This window comes from Terrapene carolina, unplaced genomic scaffold (assembly GCF_002925995.2).
Source record: "Terrapene carolina triunguis isolate 2854851 unplaced genomic scaffold, T_m_triunguis-2.0 Scaffold67, whole genome shotgun sequence".
In the NCBI taxonomy this organism is placed as follows: domain Eukaryota; kingdom Metazoa; phylum Chordata; order Testudines; family Emydidae; genus Terrapene; species Terrapene triunguis.
Window position 1 is genome coordinate 29,905,844 of NW_020664418.1, and position 8,032 is coordinate 29,913,875.

Here is an 8,032-nt window from a genome sequence, read left to right on the forward strand (position 1 = left end):
TTGCCTGCACCTATGACTCTCCATCACTTCAGGCAATGACACACTAAAGACTTTCTCAGTTCAGTTCTGCACTTCCATCACTATTATCTCATAGAGCAGCTTGGACACTTTCTCCCCCTCCCCTAATATCAGGGTTGGAAGGGACCTCAGAAGGTCATGTAGTCCAACCCCCTGCTCAAACCAGGACCAATCCCCAGACAGATTTTTGCCCCAGATCCCTAAATGGCTCCCTCAAGGATTGAACTCACAACCCTAGGTTTAGTAGGCCAATGCTCAAACCACTGAGCTATCCCTCCCCCCATTCTATGATGGAAGAACAATTCTTGTTTCTCTTAGTCTTACCAGTTCAAACACAGACTGGCTGCTACAACAGGGTTAGCCAATTCACCGCAGAATGTCATCTGGAGAGTGTGGGCAGGGAGGGCATCCAATGATGAGGACTCCTTCAGTGATTCCTCTCCACTCATTTCAGATGTCCCTATAGGATTCATCCCTGGTTCCCCGCCCCACCTCCTGTTTCCTGGGTAACCTGATCCAGGTACACAATTCAGTTACACCCATGCCAACATCCAGGTTTACTTCTCGACTCCTCACCTTCCCCCTAGGTTCAGGAGTGTGTTTCTGCCATCTTTCCAACACCTCACCCGGGATGGCTGGTGCCAACAGACTAAAGCTACTCTCCCTCTCTTTCCTCCTAAAGCCTCCTCTTGCCCCTTAGATCACCAGTGGTAACGCCACCGTATACCTCATTCCTCAGGCTCAAAACCAGTGTATCATTTTTGACTCTCCTCACACTGGAAATGTTGCTAAATCGTGCAAACTCCGTACTGAGCATAGGCAGAAGGGAGATGGGAGTCTTTCCTGTTTACAGGCAATCTGGCTGACCCACCCCCGCGCATCCACAATTGTGACCAATAAAGACAACCAGCCCAGCTCTAAAGGGGAGAGAAAAGCAAGCGAAAGGGAGGCAGAAAAACCTGGGATAGTAGAGGGGTCACAGCCCCATGCCAGGCTGCCTCTGGAAAACTGACAGGGAGACAAAAGGAGACTGCAAGCCCTGGAGTTTAAGGGCTGATAGACTCAGTTTAAGTTAGGAGGTTGTAGACTGGTCTAATTGTAAGTGAATTGAAGGGAACCAGTTAGGAGAAAGCTGGGGCCCCAAGAGAGACTGTACCAAGAGCAGCTGACAGTGCTGTTTCACTTACACACTTCTAACTCTGCCCATCGTCTCTATCCCCACTGCCAAACCTTCGAGCAAACCCTGATCCTCTCATGCCTCCACTACTGCAACTTCCTTCTTTTTGGACACAGATACTCACCTCACTGCCTTCAACCCAACCAAAATGCTGCTTTAAATATTATCTACCTAGTCCACTACTTTCGCTCCAGTAGCTTCCCACTACCAACCAAATACAATGTGAGCTTCTTCTCCTTTCCTTCAGTGCCCTACTTAACCTGGCTGCTCCCTGCCTCTGGGCTCATCTCTTTCCACTTCACCCCTCACCCCCTTTACTCCACCAAGCTGTGTGACTGTAGCCTCTCTGTGTTGTCTTCCCACTGTGCTGCCTTCCACACTGCCTCAGGCATGGGGATCTCCTCTGGACAGCAAACTGTCTTTCCTCCACCCTCTCTTCCTAACACTCTTCATCAAAGGAACCTATGAACACTAGCCTGTCCCCAGCACACACACATCCTGCAAATTGTAGAAGTGGGCCCACACATACAGCCTAACTCCTTCAGTCACATTGCTTGCATTGATCCCTTTCTCCAATTCCCTGGTTCCGTGTTGTCCGTAGAGATTATTAGCTCCTCATAGCAGGAACTGTAACTTTACAGCTGATGTGAACAATCCAGTACACTGTTGGTGCGATGCAAATAAATCATAGCAGCAGCTTGGTGGGGTGACCAAGCTTCGGGAGGCACATTGGCAATTTGCCAAGAGTCACACCTAAGTTGTATGTACATTTTATCAAAAACTAAATGCATGCAATCTTACAATTTGCTTGTGCCTGTGCTTTCCTCTACAGGTGAGTAGGAATTACTGGTTGACAGTTCAGTAACAATAAAAGTCTGCAGTTAATAAGCTTTCTTCCCACACTGGAGTTACCAGCAGTGGGTAGGTGTGGGCAGCACATATCCCTCAGGTTATGTGATGGGCATCCCTGCACTGAAGTCAGTAGGAGTTAAGAATGCTCAGCACCTCACAGAACCGAGGTCTTAAAGTGTTAGTGAGCTGACTCAAAAGCTGATTCTGCAAAGTGCCGCACCCCACGGAATGCTGGGAGCATTCTACACTTCATGAGGGGTTGCCTAGCACCCTGCAGGCCTTGACTCTTGAAGGCTACTAGAGTTTTCTACCTCAAGTTGACTGATTGCCTGCCCTAGAGGGTATGAACTTCTGGAGCCTGGCTCAAACGTGTGCCTTCACACACTAGCCTTTACAAACATTTTAAACCCTCAAGTTAATTGGCAACCAATTAATTCAAGATATAAACATCTAGTAAGGCAAGTTCCCAGAGAGCGGGAAGGGAGGGGTAGCATTGACCTCAACATAAACTTTAAAGAAAGATACCCATACTGGTTTCCTGAAAAAAAATTGTGGATGAAGTTGGTTGATACCAACAGAAGACACCAATATTTGTAAGTGTGGATCTTTTAATACAAAAATGTACCGATTAAGAGGGAAAAAAAGAATCAGGTTATAGCTATAAGTATATCCATAAGTGTACAACAGGATCTTTTAGCATATAAAACTACCACAATCTTTCAGTATGCATAGACACTACTGAATTTGCTAAGAAACACATGTAATACAAAAACAATTGCCCCCAAATAGGGTGAGAGATGGACAAAATTTAGAATAAAAACCAAACCCATGTGCTGTCTTAATCATAGTTTTTGGAAATGTGCCTGTGCCAGTTATCCAGTCTTTTCAAGAAATGTACTATATACATCTTTGTCCAAGCAGAAACATGAGTCACATTAAATCTGTCATTCAATTGTTTGGTCTTTTCTTACAGCTTTGTACATATTAAAAAATCTTCTACTGACCCATAGCTTTGGAATACAGCTGGAGGGACATACCAAAATTCAAATGCAAAAGGCTGCTTGTAATTTGATTAACTTTATTATCTGTTTTATTATCTGTTCTGCTATAGTCCAATTATATTAAACAAATCAAGGAGGAGACCATCTACAAATTCTGGGCTGTATCCAACCATAACCAATTACTGGAAAAAATGTACTAAATAAAACAGAAGTTTTAATGAAATTTGAAACAAAGTGCAGTTGAAAGCATCACTAACCTGAACAGAATAGATAGCAAAGGGACAGAATGGATAATCATCAGCCTTCTATTATCAAAAGCACTGGAACATAAGGCCAACAATCCAAGAATGAATCACAACAACAAAAACAGCCATATGTGAAAGACTAATGTCCAGAACATAGGATAGAGAAAAACCTTGAGGGCGGAAGCCATTTCTGGACCACAGAGAATCAACAGATTCAACAAACATCACAACATTCACCCTTCAGCTTCCCCTTCTCCATCTATCTACCCATGCAGCCCATCCCTCTCAGTCTTTCCTTCACTCTAATTTGACATAGGGATGAAAAAAATGTTTTTAATTAAAAAATTTCATTCATACATATTTACTAAATGCTTCTCCTTGTAATCTATGGTTGGGAAGGAAATGTAATGGGAGTACATAAATGTTTGATGTTTAAATCACCTTGCTTTATAAAAAATCCATTTTCTCTCTCTGTGTGTGTGTGTGTGTGGGGGGGGGGTGTCTAGATACATGCGACTGGACAACAAAGCTGAATGTAAGTCACTTTGAGAATAGGAACAAAGCTGTGATATTATGTAGCTAATTCAAATAAGTGAAAAAAATCATTTATATGTGGCATAGTTTTATAAGTTATTTTGTTAGATCAGGAATACTAGGAAACTGTTAGGAGTCACACTATAGAAAGAATGCACATAAAGAGAATTATAATCCTAGTCAATGTTTTATGTTGCGCATCACTTATTACTGTTGGCACAGCAGTGAAATAAAGAGCTGGCTGACAACTCGAATGGTTAAATTCTAGATGGTATGGGTGGGGAACATTAACTCGGGGGTCAATGCAACTCCCATTCGTCAATAAAAAGACTCCCACTGACTTCAAGGATGGGGTTCTAAGTGGCCAATTGTACCCACTGGACATCAAGAGCAACATTCCCATTAAGGATTAGGAATGAATTTGCTCCTGATACATACCTATAACATGGGGAAAATACACCTCTACCCCAATATAACGCTGTCCTCGGGAGCCAAAAACATCTTACCGCGTTACAGGTGAAACCGCATTATATCGAACTTGCTTGATCTGCCGGAGTGCGCAGCCCCGCCCCCCGGCGCGCTGCTTTACTGCGTTATATCCGAATTCGTGTTATATCGGGATGCGCTATATAGGGGTAGAGGTGTACAATAAAAGCACACCAACATTCTATGAAAATCATCATGCATAGTGCTTATATGTTCCTCATCAAAGCACTTAGAAATACCAGCTATGGGATCCTCATAACATCAGCATCACAGGGATGTTCTCTCTATTATATTAATAGGGAAACAAACACAGGAAGGTTTGGTGTCTTGCCAAACAGCACAGTAGAATGCTGCATCAGGATCAGCAAGAGACTCCAGGAGGTTTCTGGCTTCCATTTCTGCATCCAGACCATGAAAGCTCACCTCTCTTATACCAAAACCTACACTTTCATAAACGCCATCTTTCAGCGTGGGTGACACACAGAGATTAACTGTAATTTTGGCTGGCACTGGAATAACATTTTACTTATAATAGGAATGTTAGTGTTTGAGTTCACTATAAAAGGTCTGCCTTGACTGCAGCCAGACAAATGACAGAGAACATTTGTATATCGTAGCAACCTTAGGCAATCATTAACAAAACTATTTCTAGAAGATTGTGGTACCTAATTATCAATGCATTTTGAGAGCGCTATCATAGCAGGACTTTCACCGCATACTGATTCTTGCATGTAAATTACACTGTCATTAGCTCTGATTCTTGGGGAAAAAAATTGAGGTCACTGAACTTTTAGTTAATTAATGTTTTGAGCAGCTGTTAAATACCACTCAGAATAAATAGACAACCATTTCAAATGTAGTGCCACTTGTTTGAAAGAGTAAGCCTCGCAGGTATGAATGGTTTTGCTGATTACCTGGTTTGTTACTACAGATGGGGAAATATTATTCCACAGATTGTTAGACCTAAACCTTATGTAAACAGATGTAGAACAAGCAGCCAGAAACTGCAGGACTAAATAAGCACAGAAGTAATTCAAGGACTAAAATGCAAAGGGAGTTAGGACTCCTGTGACGGTCCCACGATAGAGATGAACATTGAACATACTGGGAGTTATGTGGTGGTTCTTCCCTTTCTTTATCCTTAACTGATGGATTTAAAACAAACAATCTCTCTGCAGAGGAAGAGCAACTCAGAGACACAGCTTGGAGGAAAATAGATTCAGGACAGCAAATGTCATTAAGGCGTTTCTCTCTCCCTCCCTTTTCCCCCACTTCTTGCTTCCAGGAATGATCAATTCAGCAGTTCTATCACTTAACTCTTCAGGGAGTCCCAACTAATTCTTCATATGTTTTGTGGCCCCAGTTGTACAACAAAGAACCTGCTCTTTTGCTCTCTCTCCATCACTCTCAACTTTCCCCTCAGGGCCATTTCTTGTGTCTGTAAGAAGTCCACCTAATACGTAAACTGGAAAAAACAAAAACAAAAAACAACCCTCTCTCTTGCTGACTACAATGAAGTTCAGAAGTGGCAGAGAAAAGAACTCATTTATGACACTGAATGTTCCTAACGCATTGGGAAGAAAATTCTCTCTATGAGCCAGGAAACCAGTTAACTAGAAACTGTATGTAGAAGCAATGTACAGTTTTTAGGCAATGAACTAAACCCTGGGGAAAAGGGAGAATCTGCCAGGGTAATTAGGTGCCAGGCAAGGTTCAAGTTGCCTTCCACAGTAGAGAAGGCTAAGATTTTTTTTTTAAAACAAGACTATGGAACAGGAAAGAAAAGGAAAGGAGTATGTATGTGAGGACACATCATACAGTTGTGAACAATTAACTAAGTTACCATTACGTCATGGGTCAATATTGTTAAGTGTAAACCAGGACAAATAGTGCTCATCTCAGTGCCAGGTAACTGTGATTAAAATCTCTGGTGCACAACAGAATGCTCAACACACTTTGTCCTGGTCGATGTTATTAAGCTGTGGTCAGCATTATCTCATCTAGTTAGTTCACTTACACTGCTCTACAGCCAAAATGCTTCTGAAATAAATGTAGTCAAACTTTACTAATTCTGGGTCACTGAGAACGAAAATGATGCTTAAAATTGTTGATTGGCTCTAGTTTTCAAGATATGCTATTGGGTCAGTATATACGACCCTTGACTTGGGAATGGCGGAGGATGAGTTATAAAGGGAAGGGATCTCAATTTAAACCAGAAATGACTAAAATACATCTTTGACGGGATCTATGAATAAATCTATGACTGGGTTTGGACAGTACTTGCTTTTTAGGCAAAACAATGAATGCAATCTGAAGCTGGTATTGCGTCATACATGATATGAATTGCATCATGTTATTCCTAGAAGTCACGGATGATGCAATCATAACGAAGCTTACATCACTCTGCTGAACAAATTGCCCTATATCAGCTCTAGAAATCATACAGTGTCGTGCTCTCTTATTTGTCAGTGTTTGATTTTGCAAAGGGACACATTTCTGTTTAGCCAAAGTGAGCAGAGATGCCTCGTACTTGTGTGAACAGTGCAGATAACTTCTGCTATGTTTGTGGTGAAGTGACTTTTGCATCACAAAAGCGCAGTATAACCACTATGGTTAAGAAAGCCTATCACCTTTATTTTGGCTGCAAAATTGGAGATCAGGACAAGAGGTGGGCCCCACACATATGCTGCAACACTTGTGCAACAAATCTTCGCCAGTGGTTGAACAGGAAAAGGAAATCTATGCCTTTTGCAGTGCCAATGATTTGGAGAGAGCCAACAGATCATACCAGCAATTGTTACTTCTGCATGGTGCCTCCAGTTGGGGAAGGTGTGTCAAAGAAGAAAAAGTGGACTGTGCATTATCCAAACATTCCATCTGCTATACGCCCAGTACCCCACGGAGAAGGACTGCCGGTTCCTGATCCACCAGAATCGTTCTCACTTGAGTCAGACAAGAGGATGAGGATGAAACTTCTGGTCCCGAACCATCAATGTCACAGGACCCACATTTTCTCCCATCCTCCTTCTCCTCTGAACCACACCTCATAACACAAGGTGAACTGAATGACCTTGTCAGGGATTTGGAACTACCCAAGAGTAAGGCAGAGCTGTTGGGCTCCAGACTACAGCAGTGGAATCTCCTGGCAGGTGATGTTAGGGTTTCCATGTTCCGTGACCGTCAAAAGGATCTTGTCCCATTCTTCTTCATGGAAGGTGATCTTGTAGCCTGCAACAACATCGATGGTGTGATGGCAGCCCTCAATATCGTTCACAATCCAGATGAGTGGAGACTGTTCATTGATTCATCGAAGACGAGTCTTAAAGCTGTTTTACTGCATAATGGCAATGTTTTGCCACCAATTCCAGTTGGTCATGCAGTCCATATGAAGGAAACCTATGACAACATGAAACAACTTTTGAGGTGCATAAACTATGACCAACATCAGTGGCAGCTTTGTGGCGATTTGAAGGTTGTTGCTCTCTTGCTTGGTCTGCAGACTGGATCCACAAAGTACTGCTGTTTTCTCTGCGAATGGGATAGTCGTGCAAGAGATTCCCACTACATCAAGAAAGATTGGCCACTCCGACAGTCATTGGAGCCTGGGAGGAAAAGTGTTCAGCATCCACCACTTGTTGAATCAAGGAAGATTTTGTTACCACCCTTACACATCAAGCTGGGTCTGATGAAGAACTTTGTCAAGGCCATTGACAAAACAC